Here is a 26,850-nt window from a genome sequence, read left to right as displayed (position 1 = left end):
TATGAAGAAGTATACAGGGTGACTGATTATTTGTATGTGAAGAAGCTTGAAAGAAGTTATTGAATAACTTAATAGTCAGTAAAAACCTTAAAAGCTAAATTCGAAGCATAAAAACATTGTACTTATTAAAGTTAAGGGTGAGTTTAAGCATCGATTTTTATAGTTAGACAATTTTTTGGGAAAATATTTACTAAAGAAGTCTAGACATCGATACCGAGAAAAATAAAGGACGTCATTGGTTTAGTTAGAAAAGCAATCGTGCTGGGTCCCTTCGTACAAATGATAATGAAAAACAAACAATAGTAGGCAACAGTTATCTCTTGTTATCTCAGATAAAAACATTTGTATATGATAATTGTTTGAAACGTTAAATATCTATTACATAATTATGCATTATGCATTTCACTGTTCTATAGAAAGTTAATTTTGTACCAGATTATATATCTTTTTTAATTTAAAGAAATCTCTTCAATAAACTCTCTTATTTGGATTGACAAAAACTATAACTTTTGTGTTAAATTGACCACTAAAAATGCGAACTCGTCTTTAATTTAATGTAAAAAACAAGAAATATAGACGGAATACATGTTTCGTTTCTTTCAAAGAAACCCTGCGCGCTAAAGTAGCATTGCAAATCTCTCTGTAGATATGCCTTTGAATATACTATACACACAGCGTTGTGTATGACTTTGTATAGGAACTGCTCTTCAGTTTTTTTATTGAAAGATGAATTTACTTTGCGTTACTCTTTCTCACAAAAACAAGGTGTAAGTAGTTACTATAAAATATCTTGTCTAAGATCACTTAATGCCTTACGATATAGGTCTGCGATCAACGTGTTACCAGAGATAACTTAGGCAGTGGAACTTAGTCTTCGTGTCTTGTTAGCGAACTCATGGTCTCTCAACGAGGCATATAGAAGACTATGCCTATCTCAAAATAGATGCTGAAGACCTGTAGAGGACAGATGACCTTCATAGCGTCATCTGAAGATGGTGGATGCTGCTTCCCACAGGTCCTAATGGAAAAATGTAAGGAAAGATCATGTCCACTAGCGAATGTCTTACGACAGAAATGATGGCAGTTTGTGGGTAAAATAAAACGAAACATTAGCTAGGACAACGTCGTTAACGTATGACGACCTAGATCTACTCCACCGGTGTTGATCAAACGTATCATATTTCAAAGGTAATCTGCATTTTAATTGAGTAATTAGATATTATTACTCAATGCTTTTTATTTCTTATTAAACAAGACGATAACTAAAAATGTATTTATTATATATTTTTTAAGCATTGTGCTTGATCCTTTAATAAAAATGGATTAATTACGTATATAAGCGAAACAATAGAAAATACGTTGTAACAAGGTATATAAAAGCGAGCCTTGCAAAATATACCTTCAAGTGTAATTATATTAATGTAACATAGCATTGTCTCGTCGACGTTACCGTGAAGAGGTCATTGCGAACACACGTCGAGCTGAACACGCGATCGAGTTCCCTTCCCGGCCTTGTCACGTGTACACGTAACAGTGTTTGTGATTGTACCGATTATAGGTATAATCAGGTACAACGTTGTTTAAGTTATATAAAAAAATAAGAATACCTTATTATACTACTAATAATTTCCATCTTGGTTTCCATGGCACAGTTAGAACATAATCAAATCAATTATTTTTCTGTCTTCTATTACGAAGTTAAAAAAAAATCTTAATAAAAATTTTATTAATAATAACTGGATCATAAGACATCAAGATGAAATATAAGTGTGTTAATGATTTGTTAATGTTAAAATATATGCGGACGTTTTCGTTAAAACATAAATATTATTAGTGTTTTGTTGTAAGCTTTAAGAATACAGAGTCATAAATCTTGTATTTAATTTTCAATCGTAAGTACCGAACAGAGTTTAAATGCGCCATCGTTTACCACGTGACGTTCGTTATTAAATTTTTCCATTGCATAGAAAATCACGCTTGACCATTGTAATTTATCCACGACCATACAACACCTGCGATAATAATTGAATTTTTGTTTGTTTTTATTTACTTACTTTTTGAAGTTTATTCAGTACAGTGGTTGAAGTCGGTGGACGCTTGGTACATAGGAGACTAAGTCCAAATGTAAACCTCGCCACGTTTTAAACAGAAACTAAAGGAGCTATGGACTCGCGAGGATTAAGAGTGGGAGCCATCATGGTTTACTAAAGTGAACACGGGGAGTTGCTGTCAACACGAAGGAGTCTTGGGTTGTAACACAATGAGAGTGGTGGTTGAGTATCCTCCCGTCTAAGTACAAGCAAAAACATAAAATCGCGAGGTCTTGAACATTCCCAAGCATTTTTAGACCAATTTTTTTATTATTATCTATTCAACTTATGGATCAAGTTGTTCTGTTTATCATTGATATTTTACTTTTAACTGTGAAGTTCACAATGTATTGTAGTGTAAGAAAACCAGAATGTTCTTAAGGAAATCTCGAAGCTTTTGGTGAGTGGAAATCCCACAATATTTTTCTAAAGTTGTCAATGTATCTTGTGTACAAAAAAATTAAAACCAAAACGTGTTGAGTCTGGTAGGTATTCTTGGACACGATGACTTACTACCACCATATTAAAGACCTTTACTTGGAATAAATTTTACCCAAGAGTTGTGCGAGTTTAACCAAACTTTCCTCTAATTATGTTTTTATTAATCTCTGGAGTAGTGTTCACAAAATTATACTTCCTTAACTGCACTAAGCTATCCTTAACTTAGTTAGTTTACATTGGTTTAATTAGAACTTATGTCTTATTGTCCGTGTACAAAGGTAAATGTGTTATTATACATCCCGGAAGACACAAAACAATGAGCGGCTTTATTATAATAATAGAGAAATACTTTTCAAGATAAATGTTTGGAAAAAATAAATAATAAACATCTTTTCAAGCATTATCTCAGTGAAGGGGCAATTGTATACAAAGTTAAGTTCGACACAATTGTTGTAAACGTAAATTTTTAAAAAAAAATCCTTTGCACCAGTAAATAACTTTCATTGTATGCATAGTAAAAAGGATGAGCTTTTGCACAATACAGTCGTAAAATCAACGTCACACTGCTACATTTATAGTCCATAGTCCGATGTAATCCCGTGAGAACCACGCGTCTAACCCCTATTGAATACAAAGATCTTTCATCTGCCTTTGATTCTTTATCGAGGTCATAGACGTCTCACTGTTAATAGAAATATAGTAAGTAAATATTCTTACCTAGGTTATTATATTATTCTTCTATGTTAACTTCATTTGAATTTATAATTAAAACATTATTTACATAATGGATGTAAATTAGCGGTAACTTAGGAGCAGTTTATGATCAGATTAATATGTAAAAAAGAGCGTAATATGTAAATAGTAGAAAAGCGCAATTATCGAAATGGGGGCGCCGACGCGACACACGTGAATCGAGTGATGCCCTTGAACAAACACGGAGATCGGGCAAACGTAAGTGCGTGGCCACACTCGCTGGAATCTCGATTGAGCCGTTCACGTGGGCTAGCACTGCACCCAACTGCACTTAAACACCTTTTTTGGCCATCTGACTCAGTTCAAGTTACGTGGCACTCTAAAATGACACAATTCATGAGATTTTACGATGTTGATAAAGAAATCTTTAGGATCGTACTGTAATTTAGTTGATTGGCCTTTTGTGTAATAATTCTACGATCCTCTATTCAAGTTTTCTTTATATTATAAATATGCTGTTAATATTAATATATATAAGTATACATATAATATATTTTCTAAGTGGTTCCTGTAAGCATTGATTTAGGTTTCTTATCTACGTATTTAAAAATGTCTATGCATTATAATCTCGGTCATATTTTCACACATTTCATTCATTCAACATACACTATGACGAAAGGAGGATATTAATCGGGACTTGAGTGTGTGGCCAGTGCTTGTTTACATAATTAATTCAAAGTTGAATGCCATTCATTTGAATATACCTTTCTGCATTACTTTAACTTGTAGGTATCTCAAAGGACTTTAAGGTTTGTATGCGCTCTATTTTATAGTAAAAAGTGACGAGGACAGCCATCATTTGATTGTGTTTCCACCAAGTTACATCTAAGTCAATCTAAAGTTATACGAGGAAAAATGGTAATCATATTGTTAACGTAATTAAATGAAACTACGCAGTTATGGATGAACCTTTATTACGAAATCAAAACTATGGGACAGAAGACACCTAGGTATATATTCCGAAAATAATAATCTATTGAGCCGAGATTCAGACCCTGCGAGAATTCTGGTATCGGAACACAATGCTTATTAATGTCCTGGACGAGTTTCATGTGGTCTCAGAGGATCTTGCGTCTGTGCGTCGATCCATACTCAACGATTTCTCAATCGAATGAATGAAAAACAATTATCTTCGTATTTAAAGCCAGGACTGTACACGTTCAAGTTCAACATGTCTATGTCAGTTTAATACGACAATTCAGTAACTACCTACGTTCAATTCTTTAGACTTTTCTGTTCTGCGAATGGGGTGAACTAGCAGACGCATCGTGATTGAAATGATACGAACACAATGATCGATACACGGCATGGTTCACATTCAAACTTTTTCTGTCTTTTTTTTTCTATGCGTCGACAATACAACTTTTAGGTTATTCGTTCTTTTCAAAATTTAAAACGGATCTCGAAAATGTGTTGTATTGTATAAAGATAAGACTTTCGACATCATTTTATACGCCATTACAACAATTAAATATATCGGTGTTTGTAAAATGAGTGCTAATTTTAAAATTAAAAAACAAGATGAGGCGAAAAATTGTGTTACGAAGTTTGTATGACACGCAATTAGCGGAATTTTTAATCAAACTTCACTCAAAGTATAGTTATTTTGTTTAACAACAATAACCAATTTTATAAGAATTAATAAGTGAATTTGGAAAATAGAGATAAGGAATGAAACTAACAATCGATTTTTGCATAGCAATTATAAACATGGGACGGCATATTGCAGTATGGATTATTTATACTTGTATTAGTAATATACGTACATAGATTGGAAATCTATAATTAAAATAGTGTTATTACTTATTATTTTAAGCTCTATATTTACCACGAACTGACTGACGAAGAAATATCCAAAGGTTGCGCACAAAAAAATAACTCGTTTTCACACACACATATAAATGTTTATGACACCAAACAAATCCACTTATACTATTCACTAAATAATCCACAAATTGTTTTTAATCCCTAGAAATCCAATTAAATGTGTTCGAGACGGTATTTACGCGGGAGCAGATGGAAGACGTAATACACACCCACCTCCGACCGCTTATCACTCGCGACTGGCGACGGCAGCCGAACGAGTGAATGAACGCAATGCATGCTAACCGAATGACACCGAATGATTGCGCCTAATGACCATAAATCAGATTAAGATAGTCATTTTTTATCAATAAAATAATAAAAACAATGTAAAATAATGTATCAATAAATGTTCAGTGAATTATTTAAAATTTATCAGTGAAGGTAGAGAGTGTTTCAAAGCGAGTCACCTACTTTCTTTCGGACCTACTTTATGATTGTACCAGTCATTGGCAATAGCACGAGAAAGGTAAACATTACGTTCGTTATTTCAGTTTTTATGATATTTGCTCTTGTTGCATTGATGTATAAGATTTATATTTAACCCTTAATTAGGCGCATGGGGTCAGGGCCACTTGAAATTCAAAAAATTATGGCTTACAGTCTTCAGAGCGTACTAACGCTCTTTCTAGCTTCCTCACTCCCCCCGGGGTACGCGAATTAGTCACATCCAGAACATTAACGCATATGCATGCATCGCTGTCCTTTAGAGAGCTGACCCCATGCGCCTAGTTACGTTCCATTTTTTGGCGAAGGTAAGTTTTTACTTTTGTGATTTTTTTTTGTTTATATTAGTATATTGTGTACTATTTATCTTTGTATGTGTGTATTTTGATACGGTATGATTTCTTTATGTATTTTTGAGTTTTTTCTATGCTTTTTCTTTTTTTTTGAATTGAAATGCCTAACGACAAACAAGTATTGCAATGGCTGGATGAAGTGCTTGATGAAGAGCAAGATGTTGCTGCTTCGGATTCGCAAGACGAAACTTTAAACGATGCTGTCATTGATAGTGCTTATAATTCAGAAAGCGAAATTGAGGAGTCTGAACATATCCAAGACATCAGAAGACGGAAGATAATTATTTTTTATCTCGACATAAGCAGAGAAATGGCCCGAAAGTGAAATGGTGTAAAGTACCATCATCGAACGCAGTAAGGACCCGAGCACAAAATATTATTTTACATTTACCTGGAGTATAAACATATCTGGCATTTGTCATACACAAAGCGAATATTGAGAAGACTTTGACATATTCAAGATGGATTTTCTTGTAGAAAATAGCTGCGGCACTTGTGGAAGATCACCAAAAATGTCGCATACAACTACGTGCTGTACCAGCGACAACAAAAAAACGGCTCCATGAAGTTTATAATGTGAACAAGGCGGTTTATCAATCGACAGCTAAGCGCGGGCGCTGTTCATCATGTCCTAGAAAGGACGACAAAAAAGTGCCAACAAAATGTTTCAAGTGTCGTAAATTTATTTGTCAGCAACACTCAAGGATTTACTGCGTCGGATGCAGAACAGAAGATTCCGCTGATGAGGCTGAATAAACTTTATTTCTTAAGTTGATCTCGGCTATGCCAAAAAAATTAGTTTAAAGAGAGGTTTACTCTTTTAGTTTTTTTTTAATATTTTTAATGACATAGTAAGTATTTGTTTCTCAAAGTTAAGTATATTAAAGAACTTTATTAATTACTATAGAAATCCATTAAATTTTATTTCTTTTTGATACTCCTTTCCCAATGTTTTTTTGGGGTCATTTAAGACCCCATGCGCCTAATTGAGTGATTTTCTTAATGCGCCTAATTAAGGGTTAAATATTAATAGTTTTGTGCTCGATTTACTGATTAGTTAAACGAGACCGACACGTGCAATTGAAGCATAGTTCTTTTCATTTTTTTCATTGCTTGAGTAATGTAATATATAATGTAACTACATGGCATATTGTCGTTAGGTAATTTAACTATAATTGGATTCTATTCTTTACCGCGACTGAGCAACAGCACACCATCAGAATCGTGAGATATTTTGACACGAATAAACAATAAACATACGTCTTACTTCTTAAATAATCTAATGACGAACGAATGCATATACTCATGACTGTTAATGCGACCCCAAACAAAAGCTACTCCTCTTTAACACGTATCTCTGTGTACTGTGTTTGGCACTAATCGGTGTAACATAACTCCTGAAGATGCCCCGTGGAGGGGTGAAACACGTGTTGAGTAATTTGGCGGTGGCAGTTGTGTGATTCGCATTGTTTGCCGCATACGCATTTATCAGCGGGCTGGCGGGCGGTGCACTTTGTTGCACGACTACTACTGCATGTGCGGAAGCGGCTAAATATTGGTCCTTTTCTTACGTACCTTTTGTTCAACTTTATTTTATTTCTTTTTTATTTAATGTTAATTTTGTTAGTATAAATACACATAGGTGGTTTCTTCCGATATCTTCTTCTTTTTCAGCCGATGACACTGATGATGCCCATTGCAAGGAAAAGGCCTCCCCTAAATATCCTCCCTGTGACCAGTCCTGCGCTGCCCTCATCCAGCGACTTCCCGGAACCTTAATCATGTCGTCGGTCCACCTAGTGGAAGGCCTGCCTACGCCGCGTCTACCGGCTAATGATCGTCACTCGGGAACATTTCGTACTCAACGGCCATCAATTGCACGAACGTTGTGCCCATCTCACTGCCACTTCAAACGAGCAATTTTCGAGCTACGGCAGTGATCCTGGTTCTGAAACTTCTAGAATAGCCCTCTTTATTGCTTTCTAGGTGACCTTGAAAGTTCTTATGAGATTCGTCTTAAGTGACCACGTCTTGGACTCCTATATCATCACCGGCAACACAGATTAGTCAAAGACCTTAGTTTTCAGAGCAAAGCAAGAGCAAAGTTTTCAAACATCGCGATGTTTTGGACAAGAAGAGGCTTCGGAGCTTCCAAAAACGTTGCCCATCTTAGTTGGATTGTTCCGATATCCACTATGACATAACTGTAACTCGTATGTAAAAAGTAAATAAATGAAAAAAAATTAGATCGCTTGTTTTGGCTAGCAAACTGTATATACCGTTCGCAATTTTATATGTCCATTTTATGTAAATTATTACATATTTTAAAATTACAATAAAGAAAAACATTTCTACTAAAATTCATTGATCGTTAGACTATACCAGATTTCTGGTTTCGAGGATGCTAGGAAGGTGTTTTAAATGTGTGTTGTTTTTTTTTATAATTCAGCATTTTCCAGTCATAAAGTTAAAGGAAATTGTAATTGCATTATCACATTAACGCCTTCTTCATATTGGAAGATCGATTACGTCTCCTAAGTATGTTAAACTAGATGAGAAAAAGTTTTGACGGTGTAAAAAGTTATGACTAACACAGTCTATAAATTATCTTTATAGGCCATTTGGCTATTGTCGGAAACCATGTTCGAGTAAAGCCATTACCATGGTAAAGTGCAAAAGTCGGTAATTTTAATAATGATTTATTTCATATGGTATGAAATGTCTGTAAAGGTAGCAGGAGTTATTATTAACGCTTTTGTGCTGACTTGGTTGAGAAGTACTGTCTAAACCAGAGTTCCTCAAACTTTTTTGTGTCGTAGACCCCTTGCCATGTTTTTCCGTGTTGGGTAGACCCCCTACTTACCTGATATTGATTTCCTGTAAATTTCTAACTGTAGTGAAATTTAGTGTTAAAAACTTAAAGTAAAACCACATGTTAATTTATACATTTATTAATTGAATTTGAATTAAAAATACTCAAAATAAATTTTGTATCTGTTATGTAAAATATACGTAACATATTAATAATTTTTTACTTATAGGTACTTTTATATACAATGTAAATGTTTTGATATCATAAGATAGTATGATGTAAGTAAATAGGTACTATCAGTGTATGTGTTGAGATCCACCATAGTGGACCCCCTTTTTCATTTCATGGACCCCCAATTTTTTTTTCGCTGACGTAGACCCCTTGCAGGTTGTCATAGACCCCTGGGGGTCGATATAGACCACTTTGGGAATCGCTGGTCTAAACATACTAGAGATTCTATGCAGGTAGATGCAAATATAATCTCGAAGAATTGAAATTAATTTCCGCTCCTATCACATAATTTATGTCGCCTGTCAATCTGTCCGTGCACAGCGGTGTAGTCATGGTTGTTAGACTAACACGCGCTGTTAATCAAATCAGCCCGCACTGGCCATGGGCGACTTGCTACGTGCACTCTGCAAGGATGATATCTTCTATGTTACTTCAATAAAAGGGATGCACTTTTTGTGCCTTTGGTTTATATTATCGATGTGTTTTATTTTGATATTAAAGACGTTTAGTTAACCTACTAAGATTTTCCATTTCACGTCACAAAAAGAGGTAATATGACATTGTATTCTGCTTCAATAACCAAGGAAAAGTAGCGCGTAACGTTAGGCGTTTGAGCTAATCATTGACTTCTATATTTATAACATAATTACTCGATAAGATATCTCATCTAGACATAGGCACTTACACACTTGTGACAGTGTTAAAATTTGATGTTCTTTATATGAACAATCAATGATAAATATATTCAGAGACATTGTGTTCTACAAGAATCATCATTATCATCTCAGCCACAGGATGTAAACCGCTGGATATAGGTCTCGCCTATATATTTTCTATAGGACCGGTTGTAAGCGGTCTGCAATCAGCATCTTCCGAAGACCTTAACGTGGTCGTCTCATCACCTTGTGAACGTTCTACGCCGAGCTTGCCAGTCCGTGGTCTCCTCTCCGGAAGTTTAAAATCCCAGCGACGATCAGTTCTTCGCGTTATGTAGCCTGTCTGGTACGCTGAGCTACTTCGGTTACTTTCGTCAACAGATGTCGTTATTTCTGATACGATCTCATAAAGAAATCATCACAAGCAACAAAGTCTTCTCTACGTGATAGTTGTATTACAATGTTTACTATCGTAAAAAAGATAATTCACTATTTTATAATTATACCTTTATTTTATAAGCCATTTGTCATACTTATATAAGTGTAAGAATAGTCAAGGTAGAGCTATCACAGGCGTCGTGAAACTGAATAATTCGCTACTTTGAAACGCCGAGCGGAAACGCAATTATCTTCTAATGAGCTCCTACGTAACGGATATCGGATCCAATTCCCGCCATAAGCTCTTCATGCGTGCGTAATTGTCAGCGTTCGGGAAATTCGATAGTGGAACAATTAAAGCCTAAGTATGTTTCATATGTATCTATTCCCAATTAGAATCATCTTCACTATGTGGAAAAATATGTAGTCATAGATTAGTTATATATTATTGTATTTCCCTTTCATGTTCTATACGTAATTAGTACCTGATTCCGCTGGTAGATCATATAAAATATTTTCTCGTCTAAGATTTATTCTTAGAATATTCTTTAGTTCTTATGTTTGCAGTATTACACAGATTAATATTTATCAAATATTGTCGTAATACTGCACGGTCGTAAGCAGTCATATTCCTTTCCATTAGCTCACCGCCCTCTTCTTTTATCGGTAGCTTGTGTACAAAAAAGAGAATTTCGCACTAACGAAGTCAGTGGTATAAAAAGTAGTTCAATTAAGGGCTAATAATTTGTGAATACTTAGTACGTCAACAACGCGTCGGTACCATTTGTGGCAACCCTAAGTCTGGATCCACATTCACGGCCCATAACGCATAGTGCGCGAGCTACTCGGAATCAACGCGCAATAAAAAATTCCACACGCGGCGTTCAAATAGCGAATGCTTGCGTCTATGCACGATATATAGTGCATCAAAACATGCTATAATTTCATCGCATGCAAAAAGTTAAGAGTCAATCAAGTCGTTCACTTAATGATAAATTTTGTTTTGGGGAGAGAAATCTTCTGCATATACACAAGATGCCCTTGATTCTGGCGGAAGCACAAGGTGGTGCGGGTTTGCTACTCAATAAAACTCCCTCAGTGGTCGTTCACCGTACCTTTGGTCGAGTCCCCAGATCTCCTAGGTATCGAGCAAGTGTCTCTCCGTAGTGTGCCAAGACACATCCTGGGGGTAGACTGATCCTCCCGACATTCTTGTAGTGCTGCAGCAACACGATTCCATTTCGCGTTATTTTGCTCTCTGGTTCGCATTAAACGGACAATAAAGTCCCCATCATCAATGTCCCACGAACCTGACGCCCTTTTAGTCGCCTTTACGACTAACAGATAATGATTTTACACTTTCTATTCGAGAATTTAGCCCATTAAAAACAGAGGAAAAAATAGAAAAATAGGAGCGTTTGAAATAACAGTCTAGTCACTCCGTGGAGCCGAAGCGATCGCGGGGCAAGGTGCTTATAAAATCCGACAAAATATAAAAGATGACGGCCCCAGCCGAGGACCCCGAGGAATTCTCGCGAAATATTATAGGTTTAGCTTGGATCTCATACACAGTTCTATGAGATCTAAGCTAAACGCAACCTTATACACTTTGAAGCTTTAAATGCTAATGGACCAACATTACTCAATGACAAATTTCTTGCAAAATTCTTTTTAGAATATTTGATAACTAATTTAAAATTTGAAGTCTTCGAGGCTTCAAATTTTAAATTAGTTATTAAGAATTAAAATCATTAAAAGTATATCGAGATTAAATAGCGTTTAAAAAATAAAACAGAGTTTTTTTTATTAATTCAAATTTGTATTGCTAGACAAATTTGAATTAATAAAAAAAACTCATCTCAAAAGTCAAAAGTTTACTAGAAACTAAATTTATTGGCAATTTTATTAATTAATCTTACTATTCTCATTTAAACTTACCGAGAAATCTGTCTAAATACTATTTAAAAAAAATGAATAATTGCTCAAGTTATAATAAGTAATAAATTAAAATATTGTGTATGTTTAGTCAGACAGAAATTTAAACAGACAAAGAATTACGAGATCGAATCAGCAATGAGTAGGCTTGGAGACGAACGAAGGTATTCTATTGACAAGCTGAAGTAGCACTGGGCAGACTACAAAGCGATGTCCTCTCGACGTTTTAGGTTCTGAGTACGTCGGGGTGGGGGGATACTGAAATGTACAGCATAATTCATCCCACCCACAGGACACGACCTTCGAAATGGAGGTCGTCGGAAGACGCTGGAAGCACACCACTCCCGACCGATCTAACTGGAAATTAATGGATGACATCTATGTCTGGTAGTAGATATCAAACAGCTGAAATAATGATCACGGTGATGATGATGAAGAATTATAAAAATGTCAACATTTCCTAAGTATTAGAAGACATACTTTCAGCATTTGAAAATTAAATACAGAAACTTTTAAAATTTAGTAATTGGTGCATAGAAATGAAGCTGTAAAATTCGAAAAGGTCATTGGCTTTAAATTTTAATCAGTTGAGTGCCGATGCATGTTTTTAAGACCACTTTAATTCTTCCAATCTGATTAATAATATTTAAATCCGATCAAGCATTAATTCATGTAACACATTTCTATAATCATATTACCAGTAATCACGTGTAAGTCATTGCACATTACTGGGAATCAATGACACGCTTCAATCCACCATGCACACCGTATGATTCCGTATGACACAGATTGAATGGATTATGTAAAGCAGAGATTAAAAACTATCTGCAAATCTAATTATTAAGATATATTTCCGCACAGTGTGGCCGTGTTGAACACCTGGTTCTTACGTACACTTTTTTCATTGACTTTATAAATTAGCCTTGTGATTTTTCCACTTACTCGTATCTACTCTCAAAGGTACAGTCCGTGGATCAATACGCTTGCTGAGTGCAAATTTATTGATGACTGATTTCTTTCAGATTTTTATTTTTCTAGCATTTGTAAGCAGTGGTTTTGGACTAGTAAAGAATAGTACCGCATCTATGGCGCTGCTTAACGTGGGTTTCAATACTGGATAAATTTGTAAGTATCAATATTTGAAGCAGTTACCAACCTAATTTTAGATAAAGCAAATAAAAGACGGTTGGATTCGTTTTATGACGTTTTCCAACGTTCCGAGGACGATAAGATATAAAAAGCCCTTGTGGTACCTTGTGGGACCCTAATATACCTCCGTTCAACTTACCGGACCTTCTCAAGAAAAAATCAGTAGAATCTTTTAATGAGTTGACCCGGCACATTGTCCTAAATCTCAAGGCATTTAACGGTCTGTAGCGCTTGGGCATCTACTTGAAATAAAATAATGTAGCAACTATTATATAATTAAGTATTCGAAATTGTATTGTTAATATATATATATATATATATAAATTTTAGCTGTATTTACCCATAAGAGAAAATTGTGTAAGAAAAATTTAAAAAAATTATAAAACGCTCTCGTGCCTCGCAGCTGGGAGAAGAAAGATCCGTATTAAATAGCGGCAACCCTCTCCCAACTGTCTGTGTTTAGTTAAAGCGAAAAATAAATATTGTTAAAAAACACTAGCGATACAAATTAGAACTATTAATAAAAAAAATCTTGTTGTAGAAATTTTAGTAAAAAAGCCTCCTGCAAGTACGACACTATGTCTTTATGTAAACCTTTTGTTATGATTGAATTAAGATTGGTTTCTTGTTATTCTTTACGAAATTCTTACATAGTAAAAGTTTCCTATTAGTTTTTAATCCAATATTAATAATTGTAGTAACATATAAGTAAGTTATTTTTGTTTCATATAAGTAAACTCTTATAATAGTAGCATTGCCGTAAAGTGTTTATATATGGGACACTGTTTGAATTACATCAAATCTCCGAATTACAAATGATCTAGGATAACATCGGAAGGAAGCCTCTGTCCTGGATGTCCTGGGAACGAAAAAGAATAAGACATTCCGTTATAGGCACTGGATCGATTATGACCTAGCCACTGTTTTCCAGACAAGCCTTTTTCCAAACTGATAGTTAAAAAATCACCTATAATCTAAGGAAATTTGCAATAAGACAATTAATCTTCACTTGGCTAATAAATTGTGAAAAAGTTCCTCAAGTACTCGGTATGTGAGTGTCATAAAACATGTAACAAAAACTCAAGACAGATAGAAGTGTAAAAAAAGAAGCAGCGGGCTTCGACATCAAGTTAAACATAAAGAAAAAGGAAGGAGTTTAATAGTATAGCTAGTTCAAATGTAAATGATTTAAGCAATTAAAGGCGCCACACAAAGCGATAGTAAGCGATCAACTAAGCAGAGCTAACCAGGCAGGCCGTGTCCGAAGTCGCACAAGTGGGGCAAGTACCGACCGCCCGTATCACCGGCGTTGTAAATCTGGTGGAGTACAACGCGGCGCTTGCTTATCAACGGATACATGACGTCGGTACTGTTAGAATCTTTCTACGACTGATTCTTGGCTTACATGAAATAGCGATGACTTTAACTAGCATCGTTGAATGCAAATGTAAATTGCTTGAGCTCATAGAGGCTTATAAATGCGACGATACAACGGTACATTCGGAATAGTAGACAAGATCGTCGGATCGCAGATAAGAATTTTGAATCAAGCTTAGTATACTATTTTTTTGTTAGTGTGAATTAGTTAAAAAGAAAAGAATTTGGGCACAAGGTGTCTATATCAATATATATATATATATATATATATATATATATATATATATGTAATAACAACATAAAATGCTTTGAATTTTACTCCCTTGTCCTGCACGCATCCCAAAAATACTATATCCTATAGGATATTGCATTACTTAGTGATGACTTCATTATGTGACTGAGTTTTCTATACCTAGATATTGAAGCTATGGTTATCACGATACACTGAATATTAAAATACAATATCGTGACCAGTACCGCTTGTTTCTACCATTTGTAGTATGATTCTTTTAATTTATAATTGATTATTTTTTCTAGCTACAAAAACAATAAAGCATACTTGATTTTAATCGATTTTTTTGGAAGTCTTATAAAATTATTACCGTCTAAAACACACGTAACATTATATACTTATATACTCGTACGTCTAAATCCTCTCCTTGACTGTAATAAAATAATTATAATTATGGAAGTAATGTAGATACTCTCAATAAAAAATAAAGTTGTCATTAAAAACCGAAGACGGCCATGGCATTCAAAAATTTGTTGCTTGGAAATCGTCGATTGACTATTAGATATCTTACTGATAGTGTTGGAATATAATTTGGCTCGGCTTAATCCATTTAAAAGTATGGTTTTTCCCAAACGCATAAAATCTTGTTTTAGTCACAAAATGGGTCATATTTTTGAAAAACAAGGTTCAAAAACTAAGCTCATATCGTTCCGCAACCACCGTATTTGTCTGACTTGGCTTCAGGCGACTTCTAACCATTCAGGAAACAATTCAAAAGGCCAGTACGGGGACGTCGTCTTGACAGGATTAAGGAGATAAAAGCTGAATTGAAGTAGGTTTTGTAGGTTTTACCGGAAAATGACTATTCCGACTGTTTCGAGGACTGGAAAAAGAGTTGGTAGAAGTGTGTTTTATAGGACGGAGATTACTTAGGAGGGGATGGAAATGATTTGGAATAATAAATAAATAATTTACATTTTATAAACAAATTCATAGTAGTACTTGTTGTTAAAAACACAAAAGTCACTCCGAGGCTTATCCCGTGTAGTTCATTCCGCATCATGTTTAATTTCGACTTTTCCTTGTACCGTTAGCTCGATCCGTAAACCGCAGCAGAGGTATAGGGAGATGGTAGATTATCGAATCGCACCGAAGGTCGGCGGTATGAGGTAATGGTACCGCCGGAATGGCTTCGATCAACGCTCACTCTGCGGTTACAGTTCGCTGTATTAGTTTTTATTGTATTGAAACAACATAACGGCACTCTATGTCAATACTAGGCGCTTCCCGCCTTTATTGTTAGAACAAAATTTAGGACAGGTTAAATATCATATAAAATACAGATTATTCTTTGACTAGAATAATATTTTGAAACTATTTTTTTTAAATATAATTTTTAAAGGTTCTTGAGTGGAGACCACGAGCCCCCCCCCCACTAAGTGGTACAACGACATCGTTAAGAAGTATTAAAAAAGGTAACACAAATTTTGTTAAAATTTCCAATTAATACATAACAGAATTAATTATTGTCGCTGCAAATTTTAATGCATGTAGTTATTTACGTATCGCATTCCAATAAAAAAATAATTAATGTAACGAGTTTCAAAGTGATAGGAAATATGTGCAAAAACTTTAAAGCTTTTGCTGACAAATTAAGTATGCATTCACTACTTTAAAGTTTTTCAATCTGTAACCAATGACTCTATATAAACATAAGAATCCTAAACGCATAAAAGATGCAGAAAAACATCGTTTGTAAAAATAAAGGTCCGTATCATCTTAGCCTTTATTGGCCTCTAGGAACATTACAAAGTCTTTAATTTGTGTTTCTTAATATATATTATTGTAACCATGTCAACCAAATCTACAAGGGTATACAATATATATATTAGACCTCATTGAACAGTGAAGGGTCCTTTTGGGGGAATCTTTAGTAGCAGTAGGGTCTCAGCGACTGTGTAGACGAGTGGAAGCGAGCCCTCGAATTGGGCAAGTACGCTTTCACCCGCAGTTAATTACAAAATTTGAAAGATCAAAAGGTCTCTTTTCTTTCGTTTCGTTTTTAACACTTTGTGGGGTAAGAGTAAATGTCGAAAAAGTTATTTGGTAAAGGTCAAGGATTTCATTATAAAGAAATGTATATTTCTTTAGACTATACACAGGATGATCGGTTATAAATAAAAAGGTATAAAGAAGTGAATGTCAGCTCATTTGACAGCGAAAAGCTTTAAAGCGTGTACACCTATTTCCCATCAGCCTGTATAAAATGATCACCCACAGATAATCATCTAAATTATAAATCCTCTCTGTTTGCTCCACACTTATTTGAATGTAATTATCTAACGGGCATTGTTAGTTGATTTTGACAAATTCTTAAAGATGATGAAATAAAAGATAAAAACGATACACGTAAACATCATTATTATTTATTAGTTTTTCCATAACTAAAATAAGATCTACCATAAGTTAAAAGTGATGATGATACTTAACGTTGAATATGTAAAAATGATATCAGTAATTCTTAAGATCGCACAAAGTGGTTACGGAATAAATTAATAATACGCAGTTATTTACTACGTATCCAAAGCATGACTGGTTATATGTTTAAAAAATTTAAAGTGGAATACTTTTCATTTGCTATCAATTAATGTATAAAACACCCTATACAAAAATAGTTTGTTGCAGGAATAATAAATAAGGTAATGATAAAATAGTGAGAAACAGCTTTTTTATAATTTGGATCTCTACATGTAATAATTAATTTTTCTCTACTGTCGGTCCCTCTTGTATACATACAAAAGTAGTGTAAAATACATATTTTGGAGGTTACTGGTGGTAAGTTCTGTACCAGGCTGTCAGAGTGTTGTAGACCGTGTAATAACTGTTGTCCAACAGTATTGTGAAATAAAATTACTGAGCCAGGAAAATCATGTAATGTCCGCGTTTGCACTCGCCGTTGCACGCTTCATTTGAAAGAACTTTGTCTCAGCATTACTATATTGTTAAGGTTAAACCGTTTGTAATTAGATAAACTTTCGACGTCGCTGACGTCTTATGAAAAAATTGAGAGGTGAATATTACGATCATTTAGTTAGTTCAATCGATGATAATTATTTTATAGATGTAATGAAAACATAAATCTTCTATCAGACACGCTATATATTTTTTAGCAAAAAGTTTAGTGTAAGTAAACTTGGTCCGACCACAGGGTGAACAGTCGATCTTGAGTCTTGGTCCTATTGAAAATATTTGGGAGAGGCCTATGTCCAGCTGTGGACGATCTACAGCTGAAATTATGGTGATAATGATTTTTTTGTATAAACAAACAGCAACTGCTGTTATTTTTGAAAACAAAATTTCAGTTATAACTTATAAAAAGTAAAATAAAAACTATTTTACTTTTGTTGTTCATGTAAGCTATTCAAATGCGGTTGCCCTGTGAAATATATGTTTAATTAAACATTAATAGTTTATGTATAAACAAATAAACCTGCGATAATGAATCACTTTACAGATTTAAAAAAGTATTTATAAATAGATTAAACGTTTTAATAACCCACCTATTAAACGAGTCAACGGTAAATTAAAAAAAAAACCGGCAGCCATGAAAAGCGGCCACTGAAAAAGTAAACATGGAAAACGGAAGTGGGGACGGAGCGCGCAATCAACGCTACGGAAGTGACAATTTGACGACGACGTCTCGCCGCTGGTGGCGAATTAGCGACAGCGCCCGTGAGCGGGTCAATATTGAACGCGCTACACACACATGCCTCTATTGCCTCTTCCGGGCTCTCACGATTTACGATCGAAAATCGAATTAAATTGACATAACTCAAACAGATTCAAACTATCGCCATGCACATATTTCATTATCACTGTCACGTCAGTCAATGTACACCAACTGCAAAAGATAGACTTACCTCAAATATCGCCACAATTACCTATATTACGCTACCTGTATCCATTTAAATTTTAAAAAAAATTCAAAATAATGATTCTTTAGTCTAAATCACAACATTAAAAGTTAAATTTGATATTTTCAAGCCACGTTGAAATGGCAGTTGATATATTCAATCATTTTAAATCAACAATAATTATGAATTTATATTCAATACATTATAATTTTACAAAAATAATGGTTAGATATTTTTATATCGTAACGAAACTCTAGAAGTAACAGTATAGTAATCAAAGGAAAATATTATGCCTAATAATTATAATGCTTTAATTTTTATTGCTTTGTAATGAAAGAATTATATTTTGACGTAACAAAAAATTTTAAGAATTTTATCGTATCTGCGATTAAGAAGCGGGATTAAAGGATTTTGGTCTAATTGTGATATAGTGGCAGGAAATTCCACACGTTATGCCTTTTGATAAGATTAGTGATTGATTGAATGAAATAGTTTGTGTGCTACCTCGGCAGACAAGATCATTCCGCTATTGTTTCTTTGTATTACTACTTTTCATTTTCTTTAAGAAAAGAGGTAACAAGCCCTTTTACGAATTAGTTTATAATAATACGTGCATTTAAATTACGAGTTATAAATACAAGATTAACTTGCAAATTTTACAATATATAAATCGAAAATTTTCAAATAAAACGCATACCTTTAAAATGTCGATATTTTGTAACTTACTAATCTTAGTGTTCCGAGAATATTATACAGTTTAAAAAGCAGATCTCAACTACCAAGTCGAGATTTATAGACCACGAGAAGCCAAGTTTGTGATAATTTAAATTTGTATCCAGTAAGTGGATTTTAAGAAAAAAGACGATAGTGAAAAAGCACGTTGACAGATTGCAGAAGCTGCTTTTTTATAATGAAAAACAACTAGTTGATCAGCAACTTCGTAACAAAAATAATGCGCTGCACTGCTTATAATGTGGCGTACTATTTATGATTTGAATTATAAAAGCCTTTTCCAACACCGGGTTTTTATAAACAAGCTAATGTGTACTAGTTTTTAAAGTAATTTCTCTAACAATATTTCTGTACGTACCATCAAAAAAATTTCTTGAAGCTTTCGATGGCGACCATTAAATATGTTATTTATGGTCACGGAGAGCAGCGTGCCTACTTGCCGGCCGCGGGGCATTGGGCCCGATACGCTATTACGTTTTTGCGTGTCTCCAATCATTCGACCGCTTGTTAATAGGCAGTTTAGTTTTCCTTATATGTATCTAATGGTAAGGTACATATTTATAATATAAACTATACATTCTATTTCATATTGAAATATTTGAGGATCACGCGAAGGTTTTTACATTCAGACATGCAACATTTTTGACAAAGTCGACTTGTATCGGAAGATATATAAAATTAAGCTTTTGAAATTCTAATATTAGTCATAGACGTTAAAATTACGAATTTGTGTTTGAAGAAGGAGGAAGAAGGTAATCTTTAACCTTTAAATTAATATGCAATGGTTAGCCGGCAAAATTATTGTACTTACAGAGTTTAAATTATAAATACCGATAAATATTTAAAATAGTTTATAAGGAAATTTTCAACTTCGAATCAATGTCACGTTGCATTGGCGCCCATTGCAACCTATAGGCTTTCCCCAAAGATCAAAACGATTACCTGTCTCGCGCTGCCTTCATCTAGCAACTTCCGAGTTGAATATATCTTCAATCCATCTAGTTAGAGGTGATCTAGTGATCTATATCCCACGATCGATCCCACTAGATCTAGTGGGTAGGCCATCGACGCCGTGTCTACCAGACGGAAAATTCTTTGAGCTGCGTCGATGATATTGGTTCTTCTGTGAATTGATCTCGCAACTAAAAACCGAGCATTGCTCTCTCCATTGCTCTTTGAGTGACTTTGAGATTTCTTAGAAGGCCCACGGTAAGAAGAATTTATTCGCCAGTCAGCAATTGTAAATAAATGCATTTATGTGTGTCTACCTTTTTAAAAGAAGTATTTGTATTTTATATATTTTATATTGTATTTTTTTCCATAGTATTCTCTGTTGACGAAAAATACTGTCGCATTCTCTCTGCTGATTGATTTTCAAATATGATTATCGTAATCATTCAAAACACGTCCAAGTTTTAATTGAAAAGTAATCAGGCTTAAACAAACCGTCGCATGGTCAATATATATACATTGATAAGAAACGTTACTTTTTGTATTGTAAGCTCTTTCGGACGAATACAATACAGGCCAATTTATATACTATCATTTTACCTCTCTGCATCAAAACTTGGTTAATACTTCCAATACCAATCATTTTCATCTGATCTCTTTTATATAGTCATTAATTTGGTTACTATAAATCTCACATTACAATTATATTGAATATATAATAATATAATCATTATAATGCTATTTTACTGCTGTTTTGCTAACGCCAAACTGTGTAAGTTTTACTTTATCTGGGTTTAGGGGCGACCAAAAAGAGAGTCATAAATTACAATAAGACATGTTTTTTTTATCAAGACAAGTCTAAGGAGGCCTAACATGCAATCTGTCGACTCGATGATAAGTGGAGATGTAGACATCGTTGTCTTTGCACGAGTAATAGGTCGTTCATTCTTCAAGGCACCCGCCCACGCCTTTTATGAACGGAAACATGGAAGCGAAAATGAAGACAAAATAATACACTGCTTCGCTGTACGCATTAGAAACAAGGAAGCGAAGCGTTTTGTTTGCACGCGAGGAATTCATAATGACGTGATGGATGTACATCCGTCTAATTTTTTTCATTATTTATTCATTAATTTTTTTTTACTATCAACTGTAATGCATGGCGCCAATAAGTGTGCTCTATAAAAGTGATTTTTTTCCTTTTTTATTTGTGTACATGATTATAATTTTTGTATTTTTTAGAGACATATTGGAAACCAGGAGAAGACACGTCACTGGTATGTCCTTACGTTGTTTCAGATAGCTTAAAAACAGTAAATAAGTACAGTGATAAAACAATTATTGGTTTCGAAATGTATTTTTTTTTCTAGAATCTACAAAAAGCCATTTTCTTATTCATCTCGCTCTATGTGTACAGCGTGATTAATAATAGTTGTAAAGGGTTTAAAGTGGTGAATTTGCATTGTTTCTGTGGATGTGACTTGCCTGAAGGCTTTTTGCAGCTTCATTGGAATCAAGTTCGTAGAACTGAAGGGTTCGCCAACTTAACAAAATTTACTGGCCCGTTCGTATACACGTGTAAGTATGAGTTATACTATGTTATATATGTTATACTATGTTATGTAGATAATAAATAACATAATGATATAGTAAGAAAGGAAGTCATTTGAATTCGATTTAATAAATATTAAAATTAATTTTGGTTTATTATCTGTCCATGCAAATATCGTACACTCAAAAGTTATTTAGGCTGTCTCATTCTAATAACAAATGTAACATATTTCAATGTAATCATTTCATAAAGATGATTAGAAATAAGTTTAAAAGTTATTAAGTTTTTTCTTGATAAATGTATCTACACATTCAACCCTTTATAGCTTTCACATCTATTATTAATCATCTTGTATTATTACGTGATATACTAGTATAGATATTTGTAGCAATTCCATGCAGTACTGTCTTGATATAGTGTTCATACAATAGTCCGTGGACAGATCGCGTGCGAGAGCGTCGTAACACGAATGCCGGCGCGCTGGCGTCCAAGTGCAATGCTGTAAATACGACATTACGTTTGCTATTTGCTTTGTAGGCCCTCGTCAATGACTTTGCGGCAACGATCACTTCATTAACCGTACTGGTTATGGCGAACGAGCCGGCCGTGTTAACGAACCCGCTCGCGGTGCGCGGGCGCTTCTTTTCATAATAATTGCGTGCTCGACTGTACAATTATCATTTGTCAGACTTAACGAAGTTTTTGCGGATAATATTAATTTTTTTATCGAGGACAGGATGAAGGTTCTATAAATACGACTAATCTGCGCACTTTGTATTATCATTCAGATATAATTTTAGTTTTTAGGGATTCTGGATGTCTCAGAGTAAGTTAGTCTAACCGAACTGACTCTTTACTTAACTGATTACTTAAGATGCAACAATCTGAATCTAGGTTAAGTTAACGATAACTTGCCTTATTTAATTACATCCTCATCACTGAAAACTAAGTAACAAAGGGCTAGTTCTGAGTTCTTAATCTTTAAATATCTTTGAAATTTTGTATTCTAAGGTAGTAAATTTGTTAAGTCTAACGAATCTTACGTAATTTCGCTATCATATCACGTGTATCTCAAACGACAGCCAAAATGTCACGGACCCTCCCGCTCCGTGAACTCAGTACCGATGAACCTGTAAAAGCCTTAGGGCTAACAGCGTTAACATCTTCAGAAACAACAAACAATAGACAGCCAAAATCGTGTATCGACAGCCTAATATTTTTCAAATTTTGCTTCGATGTTTGACGCGTTCCTTTCATATTCTTTTCGATTTAAATTTACGGAATAGGTTTTTATGCAAACCTTATTTTTGTAAGTTTTCAATTCGGGAACAATTGTTGAGACTCAAAGTTTCTTTTCATAATTTTAATCAGATATTATTTGTAAACGACATACTTAGTTCTGATTTATAGATATCTCTTAGGGAGGCGTTTGTCTAGCAGCGGGTGTTTTTAGACTGAGACGACGATTAGTGGGATCTAAATCTGTTTTGAGTTTTTATTAAATTGGACTAATTTAGTATTTTCCTCATGTAGTACACAATAGGTCATTATAAATAGTCCTAAATGTAAAATATCATGATTAAGTAAAGGAATGAATATATGTTTCATTGCAAAACCATCTTCTATCATTTACGAGTTGCAATGATATTATAATGCATGTCCATCAATTGTCGATTATCGTATCTGCGACCTATAGCGCTAACCAACCAGATTGTTACTGTTTACTTATTATTTTATTTTATTTATTTTATCTGGTGTGATTAGAGGTAATATAAAACAGGATATAATAAAAAGCTGTCTTAAATAGGTATGTTTATAAACAGGACGTGGAGAGGATATCGATGCTGATGAAGCTCCTTAATAGGACATAATTGCTTTTACCCGACTAGTTTAATGACAGCGAACTAGTTCGGTTGGTGGGACCTTGATTGAATATATTTAATCGGGTTATAGGTTCATTAAAATCAGTATTTAATTTAAATTTAGAATTCTTGACTTTTAATTAATCGACTTTTATGAAACGTTAAAAAAAATTGTAAATAATCTGTGGACATCGGTGTTATTTGTTACATTTTTAAAATATTAAAATAATTTGGTTATAGACTTTATAAAATTATGATTTAATGTACATCTTACTCACATAGTTTGTAAATAAAAGAATAGCATGGCGGATGCGATTCCAAAGAAATCTAGTCCGCAGCTAAAAAAATATAAGTCCACAATTTGTGTAAAAAGGAACTAAGGCCAAAATAGTATTAAAAAAGTTTTAAGACCCCGGGACTACAGACGAAAATCTAGTCATTGTCTTGATTAGGGTCTATAAAATTAAGGTTCTCGAGATATAAGGCGACATACGGTAAAGTTATTTTGGAAAAAATTTCTTAACAAAAGTTTTAAAATTAAATTGACAGTATCCTTCATAGTTTAAGATTTAGTTCTGAGTATTCAGGCCTCTGAAACAAGAATGAAATTAACGTAATTCTGTATCGAAATATTAATTTCACATTTGTTGTGAAAAAGCTTCACACTTTTCCACCTGATAACTGACACCGAGCATTGTTAGATTCAACTCCTAAATTTAAAAAAGTTAAACCTGTTTTATACTACATTAGGTATGAAGTCGTCATATCTAAGGGCGGAGTAAAAACTATTAAATTACAAAATTTAACATTATTCAAAATTATGTAAGAAATATAGTATCACTTTGAAATTATACACATTCGTATTATACTAAATATCAGGTAGACGCATCAAATGAAAAAAAAAAACTATAGTGCTGGTCTATAATTTTTCTGTGCTGTAAATAAATACTTTCCAAAATAACTTAGTTTAAATGAGTTAGAGGTGACCATTATTGAGTTTTTATACTCCTGCATGATCTTTGTCTATAGTACCAAAACCGCTATATTTTGATATACTCGTACATAAAGATACTACAATATACAGCTTTATGGGAAGTATATATAGTAAAATTTTTAGAAAATTTTGTAATTTTTTTGATTGTTTGTTTTTTTTTGTTTACGCCACAAGATATACATATATACAATAAAATTTCGCAAACATATTTCAGATTTGGAAAGATTTATAACCAATATTAAAAATACATTATTGAAAAAAATATATTAATCTATTCAAGAATACTATACTGATTTTAATGCGTGGAATTAAATGTTGATACTCACGCAAAAAGTTAATTATTATCAAAGAATCTTTATAGACTTTTATTTCGAAATAAACAATTGTTGAGTTTCTCACCAGCACTTCAAAGAACTACCTTCCGAGCCAGTGATAGCTTCTTGCAGGGACAACAATGCTGACGTTTTATGGCGATTGACGATTTGTAATTGCCTATTATAATAACTCTTAATTAGCAGATATCGTGTATAATTTTGTTCATGTTTCCTTCAACCGAATTAAATTATATTTAAAATAAAAATAAATAACGTGGAACGTTATCTGTGACGTGAATTGAAAGCGTCTACCATCTTCGTGTATTTATATTGTGACGTGAAATTAACAAACAAAGGAGTTTTAAATACGCAGCGGCGAGGGCAATAAGAAGCGGAGGTTATTGCGCGCGCCGCAGATAAAGCACGCGGGACGTGATGACGGCGAGACGCGGGAAGCTGGCTGCGCTTTAAAGCAGTACGTGGAGTTGATAGTTTTATGTTTATCTTTATATTCATTTTTACATATATTTAGAGAAGAAAAATTTTCTACCCATTTTATATGGAAATTCGTGACACGTTTTTTTTTATTTAACATTATTATTTAATGTTATTTACATTTAACAAAATATGCTGCCAAATGTGGTTGGGTGATGATTGGACCCTGAAACCTTAATCCCGCAAATTTTGAAATGAGAATCGGGCAACAATGAGCTATTCTGGTTGAGCAGTGGTAGCCGAGCGGAAGACGACTGTGGCTTACGATAGTAGCTCGCGAATTCGATGTTCGGGATGCAGTCTTATATAATTCAATCTGATATCTTTGGGGGACGGGCTATGTCTTGTAGATAGTGTTTATTGGCTAAAAACGACGACCATGTTACAAAAAAATGAGCTGCTTATGACAGTCAATTTCTGATTTTACCTCATCTCGTCTGTGAAGTAAAGTCTAATAAAAAAAAAAATTTTCTATGATAAGCTTACATCTCCGGCAAAGACGCTCACCCCGGAAGCTGCCACCTGTAACAATATCACAGATTAAACATTGCGCAAACGCAGACATCGTCCAACTAATGCTGTTACACAGTCTTATCTAAACACGCGCCATAGTAAGGGAAGGAAAAGGCTTTTGCGTAGTTTTGTATAACAATATATATCGTGTTTTATTTTTGCTTACTATTTTTATATTTATTTGTGAATTTCTTATACAAAATATATATAATTGCGAACTTAATACCGAAGGCATTTTCTACCAGTTAACCGTTTGGGTGGAAATAAATTAAAGGAGTAAGTAGAACGACCGGAAAGTAATGTCGTTTCTGTCGACTTATTTTCCAAAAAAAACGTATTAATTTATATCGCTCCGGCATTGATTTCACGATGAAATTTGTATACTAGATGGCTAAAGGTTGTTACTAACGAAGGTAAGTATATTGTTGATTATAAAAAAAAATTGTTAAAAATGTAGTCGTGTGAATTTAACTTAAGAAACTGACATTACTTTCCGGTGGTATAAATATCACAAAAGATAAAAACAATTGAAAGGAAGAAAAAAATGTAAGATAAAAAACCTTATATAAATAGACTAACGTTTATTTCAGTGTTTGCAGAAAAACAACATTAATTCGACAGTATTTTGTTACTATCGCTTGTATAAACAGTGTGTAATACATGTTTAAAAAACACACGTTTTTTTAAAAATAATTTCTCTATCACGTTGCTGTTAAAAATAGACATATTAAGTATTTTTAAAAATGGCACTATTATCATTTTCGTTATATAAAAACATAATAGTGACATTGACTGACAGACTTTAC

The 26,850-nt window shown here is 33.9% G+C and overlaps 1 protein-coding gene across 1 annotated transcript in view; it reads right to left on the bottom strand.

The window, feature by feature from the left end:
• Window positions 1-5,334, bottom strand: part of Prosap (prosap) — a 144,090-nt gene extending 138,756 nt beyond the window's left edge. Inside the window, exon 1 of the mRNA XM_068771939.1 lies at window positions 5,113-5,334. The gene's annotated coding sequence lies outside the window, so the exon portion shown is untranslated. The remainder of the gene's footprint in view (window positions 1-5,112) is intronic.
• Between the last annotated feature and the right edge of the window lie 21,516 nt (window positions 5,335-26,850).

Source organism: Battus philenor, unplaced genomic scaffold, assembly GCF_028537555.1.
Source record: "Battus philenor isolate CCGP_79_NKW_IND1 unplaced genomic scaffold, ilBatPhil1.0.hap1 SCAF_4, whole genome shotgun sequence".
NCBI lineage: Eukaryota > Metazoa > Arthropoda > Insecta > Lepidoptera > Papilionidae > Battus > Battus philenor.
This window is presented reverse-complemented; position numbering and strand designations above follow the sequence as displayed.